Source organism: Erinaceus europaeus, chromosome 5, assembly GCF_950295315.1.
Source record: "Erinaceus europaeus chromosome 5, mEriEur2.1, whole genome shotgun sequence".
Lineage (NCBI taxonomy): Eukaryota > Metazoa > Chordata > Mammalia > Eulipotyphla > Erinaceidae > Erinaceus > Erinaceus europaeus.
The window spans coordinates 128,571,851-128,593,363 of NC_080166.1; the positions used below are offsets into that span (position 1 = coordinate 128,571,851).

Genomic DNA, 21,513 nt, shown 5'->3' on the forward strand with positions numbered 1-21,513 from the left:
CATGTTTGTGTGTGCTCCACTGGGTGGGCCACAATCTAGCCCCACTACCCCATCTCCATTCCTTTCTTTCTTTCTTTTATTGCCAGCAGGGCTATCTCTGGGGCGTGGTGCCTGCACAAATCCACTGCTGCTAGAAACCATGTTCCCCCTTTACGATAAAGAGGAACAGAGACACTTGCAGCACTGCTGCACCTGCAGGTCTGGACTGAGGGCTAGGACCCGAACTCCTGTACTTGGCAATACGTGCACTCTACCAGGTGCACCACCACCTGGCCCCCAACAACAAATCTTTGGTATTCAAGTTTTATACATCTTTTCTTTCGTTTCATTGTTTTTATGGTATCATAAATGAAAGTTTCAATTTCATTTTCAGTTTGTTCCTCAGAAATGCAATGGAGTTTTGTGTTATGCACTGCCATCCTGCATTTACAGGGCTCTCAAATCACAGGTGCTAACATGCCCTAGGAAGCCCGCTGTGTTGAGCCTCAGCTGACCTCTTAGGGATTCTATCTCGTGGCACGTGCCTGGTGTTAGTTTTTGTCTATACTGACCAGAGAGCTGGGTGACTCCACGCCTTCTCTGGCCTCCAGGTTTTAGCATATGGCTAGCAATAAACCCCCCTCCCTTTATCTGGTGAATCTTTTTTCTTATCCTCCAGGTCTAAATCTAGAAGGTTCTACCTCTGACCCAGAGCAGGCACTTCTCACATGTTATCCTATGACACTCTACACATCTCTTTCTCGATTTCTTATCCTACCATCTTAGAACTATCTCATTACATATTTATGTCCTGACCTAGAAGTCTGTGAGGTCAAGGACTGTCTTTTTTTTGGTCACAAAACTCATCATTTAATTTTATTTTTTATTATTCCAATTTTTATTTACAAAATGGGAACACCGACAAGACAATAAGAGGGGTACAATTCCACACAATTCCCACTACCAGAACTCCGTATCCCATCCCCTCCCCTGATAGCTTTCCTATTCTTTATCCATCTGGAAGTATGGACCCAGGGTCATTATGGGGTGCAGAAGGTGAAGGTCTGGCTTCTGTAACTGCTTCCCTGCTAAACATGGGTACTGACAGATGGATCCATACAACTATGTCTTATCTACAGTTATCTCTCCCCTGGTTCTCACTCACTGGTAAGCATGTAACAGTTTTCAATAACTGCCAAATAAAATTGCCAAAATCAGCAGATTATCTTATCCAAGGTTCTAATATATCATTTTATAGGCTTATCCTAAACTATAGTGGGTCTGATGGCAAACATGTTTTTGTTTGTTTTTTGGGGGGTGTTGTTTGTTTTGAATCTGGGAAGACAAAGAGCAGCATCAGACTGGTTTGTTAACATGGAAAACAAAAGAAAAATGAAAGCCAACCTCTATGGTTCTTTTAGAGAGAGAGAAAAAAGACAAAGAGAGAATCACATTAAAGATGTGGAATTTCGATGGTGGTGGGAATTATATGAATACACCCCTCTTATACCACAATCTTGTCAATCATTATTAAATCACTAATGTTTAAAAAAAAGTGGGGAGTCAGGCGGTAGTGCAGCGGGTTAAGCACACGTGATGCAAAGCACAAGGACTAGAGTAAGGATCCGGGTTCGAGCCCCCAGCTCCCCACCTGCAGGGGAGTCGCTTCACAGGTGGTGAAGCAGGTCTGCAGGTGTCTATCTTTCTCTCCTCCTCTCTATCTTCCCCATCTCTCTCCATTTCTCTCTGTCCTATCCAACAACAACGACATCAATAACAACTACAACAATACAACAAGGGCAACAAAAGGAAATAAATAAAATTTTTTTTAAAAAAAAAGTGGGAAAAAAACGCAAAGCAGAACTTGGACTAGGTTTGGTATATTGCAGTGAGGGGAGGGTTCGGGTCCTGAAACACGATGTCAAAGGACCTAGAGGGGGTTGAATTGTTATGTGGAAAACTGAGAAATGTTACACATGTATAAACTACTGTATTTTATTGTTGACTGTAAACCATTAATCCTCTCAATTAAAAAATGAAAATAAATAAGAATGAATGATGCACACACACACACACGTGGAATTTATAGAAGAAAACCCCTGTATACATTTTCACAGATTAAAAAAAAAAAAGCCCTAAACAACCTGATCCCACGCTTTATAAGTAATCCTCCCACTCTCTTTATAAGCTAACATGGACTGAGAGTATAGCCTGCTGACAACTTGTCTGTAAATGTTTACTGAGATAAAGCAGTGGAGATGAGTTTCTTCATTCCATGGAATGTGCAAGCATCTGTTAATATGGCAAGACAGGGAGAGAACAGGAAGTTTAAGATGACAATGAAGGATAACAGAAGCCATGACAACTTTCCTCTTCTCTCCCCCAAAAGCTTTATTCAGCTTTTCCTTCTACATCTCCTGTTTCCCTAATCTCCTGTACAGCTAGAGCGCCTCTCTCTCCATCACTCACATGTAACACCGATGGCGACCTCTCTCTCTCACTCACATGTAACACTGATGGCAACCCCTCTCTCCAGTGATCTCCCTCCTCCGTACTCTTTGACTGATGGGATATGAGATGCTCTGTGTGAGTCAGACTGTCCGTTTGTCATTACACAGGTTTCCAGCCCCCACCAAGCCTGGAACGAGTAGGTCCAAACCTGTAGCAGAGTGGGGTGTAAAATCACAGCTGGGGCTGGTGAGATAACTCAGTGGGCAAGGCACGTGGCTTAGCACCTACCTGACCCAGGCCCCAGGCCCCAGGCCCCGGCTCGCGGTGGCGAGTACTATGGCTCTGGAGAAGTTTTGCCACTGGTATGTCTCACCTCCACCTCCTGGTCTCTCTCTCTCTACCTGAAAAAAAGCTGACCTGGAGCAGCAAAGCCTTGATGAAAACAAGAAGGAAGATAATCAAGTCATAACTGAAGGTGGGGTATGCAGGCAGGTAGACAGACAGCTTCCCTACAATGAAGGTATGGGGTAGCCCCTGACCCTGTCCCCACATCCACTGCAACCAGAAAGTTGCCCTCCTTCCATGCACTCTTCTAATTTTCCATCTCCATGTCTCTCCAGTCCATTCTTGTTCTGTTCAGATACCTGTATTTTCTCATTTTCCTACAATAACACGTATGTTGTTTTACTATCTTGTAATAGGAATAGAAAGTTATTTATTTTCTTTAAAAAAATGAAAAATTGTCCCATGAGAGCATATGATGAACCATCTTCTTATAACTCTAATCGCACAAGAAGGGGTCATTTAAGTGATTACTAAATGTAAAAATAAATAAAACAGGGAGACTTTACATTCACTTTCACAGCTCATCACCCCCTCCCAGCAAACTCAGAATGACCTCATGGGAAACAAAAAAACAAAAAAGTTTCATTTTTCTTCTAATTTGTCATTTGCTTTAGAGCACTGTGGTTGACAAGTTTTTAAATTGCAGAGCATACAGTCAGAGCCTTCTTATTAAGCAACACAAATAAAAGGCAAGCCATTTTCACGAGGCCTGCCAAGTGACTGACTTCCTTCCCATCTCTTCATAATCCTTAAAGACATAGGACAAATGAGGTGCATTTGTCTGTGTTCAATCCCCAAGCCTTCTCCAACAGGATATCTCCATCCGTTGTGTGCTTTTTGTTCAGTGCTCGTAACAGGAAAACTCGCTTTCCTGCCTTAAACATCCCCTTAGAGTCCACCCCAAGGCTACACAGAAGGCAAAGAAACAAAAGTCAGTCCATTCTTTCCCCCCAAATATTCCCCTGGCAGGCAGCCGAGGCCCTTGGCAGTTTAATATCCTGCCGTTTTGGTGGAAAAGACAGAATTGTGAAGTTGCCGGCCTGGGATCCCAGAATCTGCTCTGCTGGTGTTAATATTTGCCAGGCATCCGTTAGGAAACCCCTTTCAAAGAAAGAAAACCCAGCCACTGTCAGACAAGTGATAAATAACACCAGGAAAAGGCCCCTGGAAAGGTGTGCGGCTTAGAACCAGTAGGACTATCAATAGCCAGACTCATTCTTCAGAGTGGAAGAGTTTTGAAGGGTTCAGAAAGCAAAGGGAAGAATCTGCATTAAGCCCTGTGACCTACGTCTAAGCAGATCAAAGTAGAAAGAAAAAGGAATAAATATAAGTTTAGGGCACTATAAAAGGCACAACACCTGTTCACGTTCACTTCACTGAACCTGCAAGAGACGGTCCTACAGCCCCAGACTGTGATGAAGCCCTTGCCTGCCTGGCAGGCCCCAACGACATCAAGAGCTGAAGCTGGACTCACCTGGGTGGGACCTCCATGTGTCCAACCTGGCCTCTTCAACTCGTCTGTTGATATCACCTCATCTCACTACAGCCCACTTATCCTGGGGTTCTAAGACCAGCACCACTTCTCCCCAGTTTGGGCACCTCTGGTTTCTGCTGTGCAAACCAGCCACCTTCAGTACAGAGTCCCCAACTACCATCTCTGAAATCCTACAACAAGCCTTCTTTTTTCTTAATATTTATTTATTGTCTTTTGTTGCCCTTGTTTTATTATTGTAGTTATTATTGTTGTTGTTACTGATGTTGTTGTTGTTGGATAGGACAGAGAGAAATGGAGAGAGGAGGGGAAGACAGACAAGGGGAGAGAAAGATAGACATCTGCAGACCTGCTTCACCGTCTGTGAAGCGACTCCCCTGCAGGTGGAGAGCCAGGGGCTCGAACTGGGATCCTTAAGCCAGTCCTTGCACTTCCCACCATGTGCACTTAAGCCCCTGCCTGACTCTTGCAACAAGCCTTCTTAAACCACTTATGGTAAATGTCACTCCTCCCTCAATCCACTGGGGGTCAATAATTTAATAGAACACATAACAGTGACACATATCAGCAACAATTGATAAAATGAAACACAAAGACATGACAAACATAAGTTCTCAACTTTCATTAAATTCAAGAGACTTAAAGTTGCCCCATCAAATTGCTAAAGGATTCTAGACCCTTCTTCCTTATTTCCATATGGATTCCACCATGAGTCTGTCATAAACAGTTCTGTTAGCATGTTCCCCTACAAGAAAGCCACGGATATTCAAAACTGCTGCACTGTGCTCCTCTATTCAGAAGTGACCCTCTGAAGCCTATAGGTGTCCCCTTGGGGCACATTCTCATTTATCCTCCTCCTCACCATCTCCCTCCCCCAGCTGCTTTCTCCCAAACCTCATAAGCATCTTAATGAAGCCTGGAAAACATATATATACATGAGGATAAATACTAGAATACAGGTATGAATTAAGCTCTTTGGAAAGTGAGGGGGGCAGGTGATGGTGCACCAGGTTAAGCACACAGTACAAAGCAGAAGGACCCATGCAAGGATCCCAGTTGGAGCCTTCAGCTCCTCACCTGCAGGGGGTCGCTTCACAAGCAGTAAAGTAGGTCTGCAGGTGTCTGTCTTTCTCCTTCTCTATCTTCCCTTCCCTCCCAGTTTTTCTCTATCCTATCAAAAAAAAAAAAAAAATCAAAAAAATGGCCATAGGAGCAGTGGATTTGTAGTGCAGGCACCAAGCTCCAATGATACCCCTGGAGACAAAAAGAAAGTGAAAGGAAAGAACTTGTTCTTTTAAGGGACCATTATGATATGAAGCTAAATAGGAAAAAAGAGAACAACAGGAATTATCATTACTACAACTGGCACAATACTGATCGATAGCCAAGTAATAAAATGGTATTTAGATATCAAAGAAAGATGGCATTTTGAAGATTACAGGAAGCAAGAAATCCAAGAGGAGAAAAACTAAGAACATGACTCCATCCATGATTTATCAGTCCACACAGCAACGCTAGCATGCATTTGGAACAGTGAACGAAACTCATATTCACAAATGAACCAATGCCTACAGTACAGAGCAGCCACATTTATTTTCTTCTTCCTAGAACACGTAAACTACAGGAATCTCAACGAAGGGGATGACAAAATTTGTCTCTAAATAACTGCTTATAAGCCTATCAATTTCTAAAGCATCCTTACTATTTCACTTAAATAGAGGAGAAGAGGGAGTTGGGCAGTGGCGCACCTGGTTAAATGCACATGTCACAATGACCAAGGAGCTGGGCAGGAGAGACAACACACATTTAAGATTGTGGGAGAACTAGATTGGTTATCATTGGGAGGGTGGGTGTGGAGCCACCAACTTACGGTGATGGGAATGGTGTGGAACTATACTCCACCATCCATGGAGCTCCCTGGTGCCATGTGGGGCTGAGACTCAAACACAAGATCTCATATACAATCAGGCTGGTGCTCTACCAGATGAGCTATCTCCCAGTTCTCCTAAGTAATATCTAAATTCCCATTTGTGCTCAAGCCAATACACTGCAAAAAGAATCACCATATTCCCAGAGCAGAGTTCTGAACGAGGCAACCTCTAGATCAACAACCAAGACAAAGGATGAATGACCACAGCTTGGACCTTGCCCAGTCTCCCTCACCTGGGTGGCCTAACCCTCCTTCTACCTCACCAGACTCAGCTACTCACTGTTCCCCACATAAACCCATTGACTTCCTCCTCTGGGCTATGGCACAGGTCTCTCCAACCACAACAGCTATCATCTCTCAAGTCTGCAGTTGCCACCTTTCACTGAGCTTTTCCTGATTCCCTGAGCTGGAAGTTCTCCCTCTCATGAGGTCTCCTTAGCACTAAACTTCTTACTCTCCAGTGATGAAATCTTCTAATTCAATGTGCACAAAGATTGATTTTGCAGTGTTCTCTCCTGTAGTAGCATGCCTGCAAGATAGGACAGTGCTGACTCATCTCGGTTGCCCAAAGCACCACGGCCTGGCACATAGTAGGACTTCAACATATGTGTTAAACTAATTTGATGTATGTGTGGAATTTTAAAATCAACCCACAATAGGTTCTCTGTATTTGCAGATTCCATCAGACACTGAACTAACCTGCTATGGACTTGGCTCATGATAGCTGTATCTACTGAACATACACCAATTGTTTCTCATTTTCTCCTAAACAATTACAAAGCTATTCCACTAATTACAAAGCTATTCCAGTGTATCAGGTATTACACATATGCTAGAGGTGACTTAAGGTATAAGGGAAGTTCTGCACCAAAATGTTTCTTTACATTTAAAAAGTGGTGCTTCTTCTAGAAACAGTACCTATCAGTTCTCCTGACATTAACCTAGCTGCAGTAAGCAGAAGTCACCTTGCTTCCAAGAGCCTCCATGGTACACATTCAGTATCTTTTATAATCAGGAAAGAAAGAAAGAAAGAAAGAAAGAAAGAAAGAAAGAAAGAAAGAAAGAAAGAAAGAAAGAAAGAAAAAAAAAAAACAGGCAATAGGGCCATGCAAATCTGTATTCCCTGGAGTATAAAGTCTCATATAATTTTGCATAAAAACTGATTATTCTTTTCATCCACAATTCTCACAATTCAGATTGTTTTTAATTTGAAACTTTACAAGAATGAATTTTGGTTTTGCCTCCAAAGAAAGAGGCAGTATAGTTCTTACATTCTCATCTATCATATATAAAGAACTACAATGCTATGCTATCATCTTATTTAACACTAAGTTAATGTGTTAATATGATACTATGTCACTGTATTACTTAGCCTACATTTCATACAGCTTCTGGGGCTTATTAAGGAAATCATCAAGACCAAAATCTCTGCATATTTGAAGTCTTTATACTTACGGGATATATTCTAGATGTCAAAAGAAATAAATCTCTTAAATGCCCTATCTGTTCTCTCTACTTAGCTCCAAAGTAGGTTACATGTATCTTACTAAACATCCTAACTTTAGGATTCTATGGATGTTTATTGTCATAAAAATAAAGGGCCGGGAGTTGGGCAGTAGCACAGCAGGTTAAGCACAGGTGGCGCAAAACACAAGGACCAGTGTAAGGGTCCCAGTTCCAGCCCCCGGCTCCCCACCTGCAGAGGAGTCACTTCACAGGCGGTGAAGCAGGTCTGCAGGTGTCTGTCTTCTTCTCCCCCTCTCTGTCTTCCCCTCCTCTCTCCATTTCTCTCTGTCCTATCCAACAACAATGAAAGCAATAATAACTACAACAATAAAACAAAAAGGGCAACAAAAGGTAATAAATAAATAAATAAATATTTTTTTACAAAAAAGGAAAAAAATAATAAAGGGCCTCCCCTCCCACCACTCCAGCTTCTTCCTCTGAGCCTGACTGAGATCCTTACTGCACTCTGCCCTTCTTGTGATTTCAGCTATCTTACTCTCCTACCTTCACGAGAGAAAGCTATCACTCCTACAGTGAACATGCACATTGAAACTCTTATTTCCTGGGTCTCCTGAAAGCAGAAAAATGTTTTTACTTCTTAGCACCTGCTATCAACCTGATCAGCACCAGTCACAACTTCCAGCTCCTTCTAAAATGTGAAATAACCTAGAGGCAGTGGATCCCAAAGAGAAGCACCAACCCAAAAGAGAAGCACCAACCCAAAAGCTCGCAGGTCCCTTCTAGATTATATGCTCCTTGAAGACAAGCTCTGCATCTAAATCAGATGCTTGCTTATCCTTTCGTGTTTGTTTAGTAAATGAATGGACACTGGCAACTCAGACTACTGAATACTAGGGGGAAAAAGCTATAGCACTGCATTTTTTACTGCTAACATCATTGTCAAGAATTCAAAAATGTCTAGATTTGTTAAGATCCTGCTATAAAGATAAAATGAGAAGAGGACACTGAATCTTTAGGAGGCTCCAGGGAAAGTCATCCTGTCCTGAAGACATGAAAGAAGATCACAGTCTGGGCTCCATCTGGCCTCTGCCCCTCCTTCCCCAAAGGTCACTGCTACAGGAATTGAGCTCCAGAGCTCCAGGGCGGCACCAGGCTGGGCTCCAAACTAAAGAATTTGGGCGGAAAGAAGAGCAGTTTAAATCCATTCTCAGTTGGTCAGTGCCTCCTGCATTATACAGCTGACACAACACAGGCACCGCGCCAAGACCACAAGGGGTGAGTTATAACACCAGAACCCAGATTTTCTGATCAAACTCACTGGAATATGCTAGAAGACTATAGGGCAGGGCTAGGCTGGGGTTTATTTCCCAGTGTGGAGACTAGTCAAGATGCCAGGACTCTATATTATACCGTTAAAAGTCAGCATTTTTGACAAAGCCTGATAACAGAAACCATGGAAAAAGACATCTGTGCAGGGCTGGACAATAGTGCATCAGGCTAAGCACACATGACAGGAAGCGCACAGATTGGGGTAAGGATCTGGGTTCGAGCCCTGGGATCCCCAACTGCGGGGGGGGGGGGTGTTTCACAAGTGGTGAAGCAGGTCTGCAGGTGTCTTTCTCTCCCCGTCTCTGTCTTCCCCTCCTCTCTGGATTTTTCTCTGTCCTATCCAACAACAGCAATGGTAACAACAACAATAACAACAACAAGAGCAACAAAATGGGAAAAAATGGCCTCCAGGAGCAGTGGATTTGTAGTACAGGCACTAAACCACAAAGATAACCCTAGAGGCAACAAAAAAAAAAAAAAAAAGAAAGAAAGAAAGAAAGGGAGGGAGGGAGGGAGAGAGAGAGAGAGAGAGGAAGGGAGGGAGGGAGGGAGGGACCTCTTAAAATTCTGAAAGCTATGCTGAACTCTCATTCTAACGGACTTCTCTGTATCTACCAAAGAAGCCATCCCCACCACCTACCTATGGGCATCTCCAGCAACCAAAGCTGACAACCTTTGAAACTATAAACTTTGAATTTACAAGATAACTGATTCCTAAAAATGCAAGAAATCACTGTTTGTTACCCCTTCTCATGCTACTTCTTACACATGATGGAAATTCTAACACCAATCAACATGTTTATTCAAATCTACCTAAGTCTTTCAGAAGCAACTAATAAGATGTTAGGAATTTTTTGACCCAGTCAGCTTTAAGTAATTTCAAGTCACTTTAAAAACTTGATGTATTAATTCATTTTTCACAAAATTACCTCCAAAGCACACAGAAGTGCACAAATTTGTACATTCAAGGAAATATTTTAGGGGCCCAGAGAGATACAAAAGATGATTATTATGTCTGAGGCACTGAGGTCCCAGAATCAATCTCCAACTCACTGTAAGTCAGAACTGAGCGGTGTTCTGGTACACACACACACACACACACACACACACACACTTAGAAGCACAAACACATACACATACACAGAAACAGCAGTTAATCCTAATCTTCAAGGGGAAAAAAATTACATTCTCTCTTTCCTTGAAAGAAAATTTAAATATCTAAATGAACATATGAAAAGTCTGAAAGGGAAAGTTAACCTAAGGAATTAAATATTCTGTACGTTCCCGCCAGTATGAAGCTTACAGATGAATCTAGTATACTATAAATATTATGGCACCTCTGCTATTACCACAGAAACTCTGCTTTCTAAGGAATTAAATATTCTGTACGTTCCCGCCAGTATGAAGCTTACAGATGAATCTAGTATACTATAAATATTATGGCACCTCTGCTATTACCACAGAAACTCTGCTTTCTAAGGAATTAAATATTCTGTACGTTCCCGCCAGTATGAAGCTTACAGATGAATCTAGTATACTATAAATATTATGGCACCTCTGCTATTACCACAGAAACTCTGCTTACTAAGGAATTAAATATTCTGTAAGTTCCCGCCAGTATGAAGTTTACAGATGAATCGAATATACTATAAATATTATGGCACCTCTGCTATTACCACAGAAACTCTGCTTTCTACTTAAAAAAACAGCAATATGTTAGAATGACAGATTAAATACATTTTCTAAACAATCTCAGAAATGCAAGTCTTTCTGTAATAACACAATTTGAACCAAATTGCCATTTATAGTTGAATATTTATTTAAGTCAAGACAGAGCAGGCTAAAAGGTAAAGTGACCCAGATTAACAGAGTTTATTCTATATTTTTAAATTTTGGGATTAATAGGCCTGGAAAGCTTTTTTTTTCTCTAGCCTTGTATTTTTATTGTTTAGAAAGAGACAGGGACTGAAAGAGAAACAAAGCTTCCTTCAGTGCAATAGTGCCCAAGCTCATAATTATTGTAGTTTAATTAATGTACACATAAAGGCATGATCTTTTGTCCCCTAAATAATATTTTATGATGAAATCATTTTATTCCTTCAATAAATTACCAGTAAGACCTTTTTTAGATTAATCTTATAATTTTTGTGGGGTTTTTAAATTTTATTTCTCCTACTATCTGATACCTCTTTAAAATAAATGGAATAGAGAATATCAATTTGACCAGCAAACTAGTCTAGGACTAATGAAATATACAGACTGGAAGAAGACTCATGGTGCAAACAGATGTTTCACATCCTGATATAATCTGGATTCCTATGGTCTGCAAAGATCCTTGATGAAATATATAGAAGTATGATGAAGTATAAAGAAGGTAAAGTGACCAATTTCCTGTGGTCAGTAGAAATTGCAGCGGACCACCAGAAACTGGTAAACTAGAGTTCAGTTTAGCTTAATACTAACTAGTCATTGAGGATATAAGAAAACCTTCCTCATCTGTGAAAGTAGGAAGCTGGGCCAGATGAACTCTATTGACAATTTTCACCCCCAAAAAGCCCAAGTTAACTTCCAAGTTGTGAATTTCTATCAACCCAAAGGATTCACAGTACTTCCCAGAAAGATGTTTCATGATTCAAATAAACCATTTTAAAGTTCCTAAGAAACTTTTTTATCCTGTTCTTTTTTCCAATAGAGCACTGCTAGTGGTAGTACCAGGGACTGAACTGGGGACTTCTCAAAACATCACTATGCACTATCTCACCAGCCCAAGAAACTCAATTTTTAATGACTATGTATTTGCTTACTAATGGGGGAAGATATCTGGCATATGAAGTACTAGGAGTTGAACACAGGACCCCATGCCTAAGAGTTCAACACTTTATTCACTTGATTTCTCTCAAGTTGTAAAACTCGATTTTTAAAACTCTATTTTATCTGGGAGGTATGAGATCCTGAGTTTTGGATCCTTAGCAGTTCTTCTCACTCACTAGCAAATAAGTAAATCTTCTAAGATAAATAAGTAAGAACGGTTTTGGTGCATTTAGACAGTCCCTGCTATCCTATCTGGAAAATGAGCTGTTACTGTTGTTTTATAAGAGCGCAGGAGAGAGAAAGAGAAAGTAACACCAGAGCAGGACACAGAGAAACTTGATTTCCCTGGTCTTCAGTTTCCTCCTCAAAAAACAAAAATAACCCTGCCTGTGTGACTAGAGTTTTCAGCAGCTCAAGCAAGATAGTTTTTTTAAAGAATTTTATGAAACTGCCAAAAGTAAGGCCTCCTCCTCCTCCCTCTGGGAACATGTGATACACAGCACTGAACTGGCAGACAGTAGTTTTACTACTAACACACATGTATACAAGCAACTTTAGGAACAAACTTCAGGACTAGTACCGAGATGAACAAGTGTAGTTGTCTGAGAGTACAAATTTGAATATTCGCTCTGCAGTGCCAGAATTTCCCTCCATCATCACTGCATTTTTCCTGAGAGGTTATTATCCCCTCACTTGGAAAAGTTAAACAATTAGGAGATAGGAGAGCACATAATGAAACATTGGATTTCAACTACTGCCTTCCAACCCTTATTTGTGCAAAGGTTCTTTTAGACAACCATGATCATGCATGGGCCATATGCAATTCCTTTTTCGCCCACCATTGTTAGTTTTTCCCTGCTCTAAATTCTCCATAAGCAGAGCTTTTAAGGGTTCTAGATTCCTTCAGTTTGTCTTGTAAATAACAAGAGTTTGCACTTAGTGGGCGTTTCCTGTGCCCAGCCCTACACTAAGTGCTTCATATGCATCTGCTCATCTAATCATCACAAAGTCTTACCGGGTAAGTGCTATCACATGTCCAACCTCAGGGCGAAAAGACTGAGAAAATAAAGCTGAGCAGGTTCTTATCCACTGTATCCTACATCTCTAACAAAAACATTGTCCCTACTAACAGAAATGTGGTTATAGCACCATATTATCTATGTTCTGGAATGCAGGAAATAAAGCATCTAATATTTAACTTATTCCTGAAACAAAAGAGAAGGTTTATTATACCTGTACAGCTGTATATTGTTATGTATCTGTAAGATCATAAATCTCTTTCATGAGCAAAATACTGCTTATACTTAAAAAAAAAAAAAAGCTAATCATTCCATATACTACTGATAATCTCCTAAATTAGCATAGGAAACATCTTTCCCTAAAGCATAATTATATGCACATAACAAGGCTTATATTACTGTCTTTTAAGATGAAATATATAAAAACAGAGAATGTGAATCTAAGTACAGAAACCATGTAGCCCATACAAGAGCTTGAAGATAAACTTTAAGCCATCAGTGGAAACCCTGGTGGCTCACAGATACCTGCTTTCAGATTTGCTGTCAGATCAATATCCAGCAAATGTCCCTCTCTAGGAAGTGATGGGCAAGTCTCTAGCCCTTGCCTGGCCCAAGTAGCCTCTCAAAGCAGACAAAGCTCAACACTATCTTAGTTGCAGTTATCCCAACTCACTTCAAAGAAAAGAAAGCAGGAAGGTTTAATTAAGCAAACCATCTGACATAACAGAGTTCAGATCAGCTAGTAAGTATCCTGCCTATCACCTCACTGGTGAGTCAAGGAGCTGATTAAAATAAGCCTGAGAGATGTGAAAGTACAGGCAGCTGTGCATCTCAACAGTTTACAAAGCTCAGGCATCAGCTGAAATGAAAAGCACTACCAGTGGTCATCACTGCTTGGTTTTTGTTTTGTTTTCAGATAAACTAAATACCTCACAGAGGAGCTAGAGCAAGCAGCACATCCTTTTGCACACTTTTGGTGAAAACAAATGGCCCTCCAAAAGGAAATTAATCTTACATGCATCAAAATGCATGACAGCAAAAATAAATAGATGAGGGTTGGGGACACAGCATAATGGTTCTATAAAAAAGACTCATGCCTGAGGCTCTGAGGTCCTAGGTTCAATTCCCAGCACCATCATAAGCCAGAGCTGGTCTCTGTCTCTGTCTCATTAAAATAAATATTTTTAAAAAGTAAATAACGGGTGGTCCGGGAGGTGGCGCCGTGGATAAAGCAGCAGACTCTCAAGCATGAGGTCCTGAGTTCAATCCCCGGCAGCACATGTACCAGAGTGATGTCTGGCTCTTTCTCCTCCTATGTTTCTCATTAATAAATAAATAAAACCTTTATATAAAAAAAAGTAAATAACGGGAAAAAGGAAAGGATGCAAAAAACATGTGAAGACCATACAGATTTCCTGACAACCCCAGAAGTTATTTCTTTTTTAACTCCAACATCACTTCATTGAGGAAATACGGGAGGGATTATAGGGTACAGTTCTACATTTCCCCAAGATCTACACAGCTTTTTCTAAATCACAGGTAGGGCACATCCACCAAGTCAAAATCATTGGTTGACTCCTGTCAAGGCAACTGGAGTTGTTTTCATAGCAACACCAAATGCTAACTTTTTAAGCTGATAATCTGTATGGCCTACAAATTAAAACTATCCAAACATTCCTCAGCCAAAAAGAAAGTTTCCCGGGGGCCAGGTGGTGGTGCACATAGCACTATTACTGTGTGCAAAGCTCTGCACACAGACTCAGGTTGGAATCCCCACACTCCCCACCTGCAGGGGGCACTTCACAAGTGGTGAAGCAGGGCTGCAGGTGTCTATCTTTCTCTCTCCCTCTCTCTCCCTCCCCACCTCAATTTCTCTCTGTCCTGCTGCATAAAATGAATGGGGGGGGGAATAGCCACCAGGAATAGTAGATTCGTAGTGATAACCCTGGAAGCAAAATATAAAATAAGGTTCCCCACCCTTGCTCTAAATAAAAGCAATCACAGGGAAATCCCCAAAGTGATTCATTCTTCTGTGCACACATACCACCAAATTTCTCAGGTGATAATGAGAAATAATGACCGAATGGAGTCTTGTGCAGTTGGATAAAGCACAGAAGACTAGAATGAAAGTTAGGCAGAGAAATAGGGAATCAGAAAGATGTGCAAAACTGAGATGTGCCAGATGTAGTATTTCCAGGATTCATTCCTTCAACAAGAATATATTATATATACAATGAGCTTTGTAGCAGGTACTGAGGAAACTGTGGTGAACAAACTTCCCAATGAAGGAAACAGACATTAAACAAATCTACACACAAATAAAAATGTGTTCTGTGATGCAAAGCAAATGAACAGGCAAGCAGGGCTTGTTTCTGGTTTAGCTGTAAGGGCAAGGTTCATGAGGCAAAGTTGGGTAGGCAGAGTTCCAAAGACCTAGGAGGGAGGCCTGGAAGGTGAGGAGGGAGGCAAGGAGGTGAGGTGAGTGTTATCCCAAGCAAAGGTAAAAGCTGCTGCCAGTGTGCTAGGGTATGAGAGTCTGGCATCCGGAGGACGTGCCTGGTTAAGAGGAACCTACAGTGCAGGGAAGGAGCTTCCATTCCCAGGACAGTGGGAGGCACTGTTATTTTGATGTATTCAGACTGTACACTGAAGCCTTGGGGGGAGTAAGGATGGCAGCAGAGAGAGCACAAAATGTGTGTGTAGGGGGGAGAGGTCCTACCCCTACCGCCGCAGGGACCAGAAGAGGGCGCCCAGTGCAGTAACTTCAGTGCTGCTCAGCAGAGTACTGACGGAGTAGATGTGGCTCTGAGATTTGCTTTAGCCAATGGAGGTAAGAGCAAGTGTCTGGGTGGAAGCTTGGGAGTCTGTGAAGGAGTCCACATCCCACCCACCCACCACATGCAAGATGGTGGCTGTCCCATCAACCCAGGTCCCCATACAACATGGAACCAGACCCAATGGTGAAGGCCTCAGGAAGAAACAATCCTTTCTGTTCTAAGTCACTGAGATCTGTAGTCATTGGCCCATCCAGGCAGAAGCAAAAACAGTGAGTAGTGGATGCAGGGATGGTTGGGTAAGGGAGGAAAAGAGGAGGCCCAGGCGGTTAAGGGCACACATTACAGAGCACATGGACTCGGGTTCAAGCCCCTGGTCCTCGCCTGCAGAGGGAAAGTTTCACAACTGGTGAAGTAGGGCGCAGGTGTCTCTCTGTCTCTTTCCCTCTCCGTCTGCCCCCTCACCTCAATTTCTCTCTGTCTCTATCTAATAAATAAATAATTTTAAAAGAAGAGAGGAAGTCGGTGGTAGCGCAACAGGTTAAGCACACGTGGCGCAAAGCGTTAGGGATCCCAATTCAAGCCCCCCCCCCCCCCCGGCTCCCCACCTGCAGGGGAGTCGCTTCACAGGTGGTGAAGCAGGTCTGCAGGTGTCTGTCTTTCTGTCCCCCTCTCTGTCTTCCCCTCCTCTCCATTTCTCTCTGTCCTATCCCACAATGATGACATCAATAACAACAACAATAAAACAAGGGCAACAAAAGGAAGGGAATAAGTAAATAAATATTTAAAAAAGAAGAGAATGAACAGAGGCTGATTTAAAAAAAAAAAAAAAAGGAAAAGAGATGAAGAAACAAGATGATGGAAGAGACAAGATTTCAAAGTTGGTGACCGTGATGTCAAAAAAAACAGGCAAATGATTGCTAGTTTGGGTTGACAAATGAAACAATGTAGGTTTCAGAGATGCCCAACTTCAAGAAACTTGATACAGCAGTCAAGGACATATGTCAGGCAGGCTAGCAAAAAGAAAAAGCATAGTTGGGGAAAACATTTTAACTGAGATAAAGACGGGACTGGAGAGACAGCGTAATGGTTATGCAAAAAGACTTTCATGCCTGAGGCACCACCAGAAACTGGATTTTAGAAAGAAAAAAAAGCACCACCAGAAACTGGATTTTAGAAAAAAAAGCACCACCAGAAACTGGATTTTAGAAAAAAAAGCACCACCAGAAACTGGATTTTAGAAAAAGAAAAAAAAAAAGGGGGGGGAGGAACAAAGGAGGGAGAAAAAAAAAAAAGAAAAATTTGGAAGTGAGATAAAGATATGGAAATGGGCCAGTGGGGGCACGGGGCTCTCTTTAGAGAAAAGAGAAAGATTAACTTCTGTGAGTCAATGATGGGAAAGAGGCCCTTCAGGTAAGCCCTTGGAGAGTAGATGTAACAAGTGAGATGAAAGATGGGAAAGGGAGAAACACAGGGAGGAGGGAGGGGTGCTGAGTAAGGAACGCTGCAGACAAGAAGCTCTAGGGTGAGGACTAAGAGGCTGCCCCACACTAAGGACAGAAGCCAGGCTGCAGATGAACCCGCGGCCACATATGGCTCAGTAGCAATATAGTCCAGGGAGTGAGGCCCACGGCCCTCAAAGCTCAGGCCCCACTCTAAGCCTCCTGCCTTCCAATACTGTAAGGGAAAGGCAGTGTCCAGTCAGTATTCTTCTAGAATGGAACTGAAGGGCATGACAAAGAGCCCGCATTCCAAGTTTATTTAGACTGCTAGTAAGATCTTTAGATAGTTTGTAGTTGGTCAGCATTTTGTATTTCCTGTCAGGAACCCTTAGCCCTGAGAGTTTAGCCATGGTACTCAGGTACTAAGGAGAAAGCTCCACAACTGTACGCACCGGCCTAAAGAACGGGGGCATGTTAAAGTTCCCACTCCACACAGCCCAACCGCAGACGGGCGACACGTTCCGGAGACGGGCAGCGTGGTGACACACCTGGCCAAGCACACATACAGTGCTCAAGAACCTGGGCTCAAGCCTCTCCCCCACATGCAGGGGGAGTTTCATTAGCAGTGAAGCACTGCTTCAGGTCTCTCTCTCTCCCTCCCTCCCTCTCCTTTCCCACTCAGTTTCTCTCTGTATCTATCCTAAATAAATACTCCAGGAGACACAATTCTTATTGTCTGCCATATGAACAGGACCTTCAACAAAAGTTCAACCCATCCTTACAAATACCTTTTAAATCTTTGCAAATTCTCAAACTTACTGGACAAAAATGGCATCATATCTAATGTTTCCTTAATCATTACAGAGAATGAGCTTTCTCTTCTCTCTCTCTCTCTCTCTCTCTCTCCCTCTCTCTCTGCTAACTGCATTCTTTTCTTAGAAGAACCATATATGAATGTCCTTACTCATTTTTTTTTTACTAAATAGAATGTTAAACTCACCTTTTTTTTTTTTTACTTAACACTATGACTGAGATAGGACAAACACTGTTTCTAACGGCAATGTTTGACTTTCTTAATTATGACATACAGATTTGCAGTCTGAGAGCTGACATGGGGAGGCAGAAGGCAAGTCGCTAGGAACACAAGGTCTGAAGCCAGTGTCCAGGTCAAGACCTAGGCCCTCCACTTACAGCCTGAAATGACTCTGAAGCGACTCCACCCCCTGTGGAGAGCCCTCGCACATCCCCTAGCACATAGTAGACTCTCAACAAAAACTGGCTCCAGACTTAATATACAAGTCATCAAGATAACCAGACAAGGGTGTTTAAGGACTGATTATCTTGACTTGAATACGAAATACAGTTGTGAATTTTACACCTGAAATCTTATAATTTTGTAAAAATTCTATTAAATCACTCATAAAGGAGAAAAAAATACATTTTTCTCCCCATTGGCACTAAAACTGAGGGGATATGCAAAGGAAAGAAAGTCAGAAGGAGAAACACAAGTATTGGATTACTTCACCCATGTGTCTAATATAAGGACATAAAATTGTTGGTCGGGAGTAGACAGCATAATGGTTATGCGAACAGACTCTCCTGCCTGAGGCTCCAAAAAACAGTCCCAGGTTCAATCCCTGTACCACCATAAGCCAGAGCTGATCAGTGCTCTGGTCAAAAAAATAATTTTTTTTAAAAAGGGGGGGAGGCAGGTGGTGGCGCACCTGGTTAAGCAGTCACACCACAGTGTGCAAAAGGACCCAAGCTCAAGTCCCTGGTCCCCACCTGTAGGAGAAAAGCTTCATGAGCTCACCGCTTCATGAGCAGGGCTGCTGTTATCTCTCTGTCTCTTGCCCTCTCTATCTCCCCTTCTTGATTTCTCTCTATCTCTATCCAATAACAAATAGATAAACTAATTTTTAAAAAAGGAACAAAACAAGATAAAAACAAACTAGCTGACACTGAGAACAGGATTAAGGTTATCTGATGGAAGCAGGGAGGAGGGTGAGTGAGAAAAAGGGGGCAGGGCATAAAAAAAAAGGTGGTGAGCTTTATTTTATTTATTTGTTTATTTTGGGAATGAAACCAGGCATATGAACCCAGTGTGCTCCCCAGCTGAGTCACTTCTGCAGTTGAGACTCATTTGTTTTCATGAGAGACCTGAGTATCATTCCAGTGTATAGGGCGCCTGCCGCTGGGGAAAGAACCAGGGGACTCACTCACGCAAAATCCAGAATTCAACCCTCTGAGCCACCTCTGAGGTTCCCTGCAACATTATCTAACTTAATCTTTATCTGAAAAATGCTTGACGATGATAATACCTAATGATCCGAATTCTCAGATGAGCACATTGAAGGCCAGGTGAAACAACCTCTTCTGTGGCAAGGCCAGGGCTTACCTCCCAAGCTCAGGCTAAACAGGTTTTTTCCACACTTGCACATTTTAGAAATGCCTCTCCACCCTTACATGATTATTCACCCAGGTTTTATGCTATTTCTTTTCTTTTCTTTCTTTCTTTCTTTTTTTTTTTTTTTTTGCCTCCAGGGTTACTGCTGGGGCTCGGTGCCAGCACTCTGAATCCACTGCTGCTAGCAGCCATTTTTTCCATTTAACTGGACAGGACAGAGAGAAACTGAGAGGGGAGAGGGAGACAAAAGACAGACACCTGCAGACCTTGGGAACCACTTGTGAAGCATCCCCCCCACATAGGTGGGAAGGTGGGGGCTCAAACCAGGATCACTGTGTGGGTCCTTGCGCTTAGTGCTATGTGTGCTTAACCGGGTGAACCACCACCCGGACCCCTATTTCTTTTCTTTATTTTTACATGTAACTCTTACGCTGATTTACAATTTATTTTAGAACATGATCAAAGATGGAGGCTCCTACACTATTAGCTACCAGCACCAGTGACTGGTGCATCCACTGTATCTGCTTCATACATGGCATATACAAAGAGAGCAGTTTCTGACTTTTCTTTTCTTTTTTTATTACCTTTATTTATTGGTCTGCAGCCAATTAAGATGACCGTGCTGCCCTCCCCATGGTGCCCGGTGTGCAGTGGCTGCAAACAGCAGCCCCCTGGGTAGTGCATGCAGCCTGTTGCTTGTACAGGCTGCCCTAAGCTTTCCCAAGTATGCCAGTCCTTTGCTATGCCATCTTCTCTACTCTTTGAACCAAGTCTTTGAGTCTTTTTTTTAAATATTTTTATTTATTTTGGATAGAGACAGAGAGAAATCGAGAGGGAGGGGGAGATAGAGAGGGAGAGAGACAGAGAGACACCTACAGCCCTGCATCATCACTCCTGAAGCTTTCCTCCTGCAGGTGGGGACCAGGGGCTTGAACCTGGGTCCTTGTGCACTGTAATGTGTGCCCTTAACCAGGTGTGCCACCGCCTGGCCCCAGTCTTTGAGTCTTTAAGGGTGTTCCTTAGTACTCTTACCCGTATTTCTGTATATGACTGACTGACCAGTCCACCAACTCAGATCATAGGTATTTTATTCCAATGCTTACAAAAGTCTGTTCTCACATAGCTACATATCTACATATCTTCTGCACCCAGCAGAGACCTAGCACAGCAGCCCGAAAGGTGACTCAGTGAATAAAGCATTGGACTTACAGGCATGAGGTCCCAAGTTCAGTCCCCAGCATGACATGGGCCAGAGTGATACTCTCCTCACCCTCTCTCTCCCATCAATAAATAAGGAAAAAAAAAAAATCCTAGCACAGAGCAGGCCTCAGAAAAAGAATAAAGATTTCAAAATTACAAAAGGGGGAGATAGCATAATGGTTATGCAAACAGACTCTCATGCCTGAGGCTCCAAAGTCCCAGGTTCAATCCCCCGCACCACCATAAGCCAGAGCTGAGCAGTGCTCTGGTGTTTCTCTCTGTGTTGTGTATCTCTCTTTGCATCTCTCTCAAAAATAAAATAAATAAAATATTTTTTAAAAGATTTCAAAATTCCTAGGTCCAGGGAAATGGCTCAGCAGTGAAGCATATGCCTTATAAGCATGAGGACCTGGGTTCAATCTCTAGCCCTGCATATGAGGGGCAGTGCTCTAGGTTCCCAACCCCGCTACACACTCTCTCTCTCTCTCTCTCTCTCCCTCCCTCCCTCCCTCCCTCCCTCTCTCCCTCCCTCTCTCTCTCACTCACTTAAAAAAATTTCACAATTCCTTCCTGCTCTTTACAAATTTAAGGCATTACTAATCTCCTCCTGATATTCAAATAGACCAGAACCTGAAGAAATGGATCCTGCTGTTGATTATCTACTTGGGACTGGGCCTCCGTCCTGCTTCCATAGTTTGGGACACTTCAGTTTTAGGACTCCACCAGTGGGTAGATGAAGACCTCAAGGTGAAGCTGAGGCCAGTTCACATGCCAATTTTCTATCATATCTGATTGAAAACTACAGCCAGAGCGAGGTTTTACATTACCTGATGATTCAAAGAACACCATCAGATGGGCCTCATGTTA

The 21,513-nt window shown here is 42.4% G+C and overlaps 1 protein-coding gene and 1 non-coding gene across 11 annotated transcripts in view; one reads left to right on the plus strand and one right to left on the minus strand.

Annotated features, from left to right (window-relative positions):
• Nucleotides 1-21,513, minus strand: part of DOCK9 (dedicator of cytokinesis 9) — a 324,795-nt gene that overhangs the window by 297,810 nt on the left and 5,472 nt on the right. The gene's annotated exons all lie outside the window — the stretch shown is intronic.
• Nucleotides 20,045-20,181, plus strand: LOC132538846 (small nucleolar RNA SNORA70). Its single transcript, XR_009550158.1, has one exon. It is a non-coding gene; the product is annotated as a small nucleolar RNA SNORA70 (small nucleolar RNA).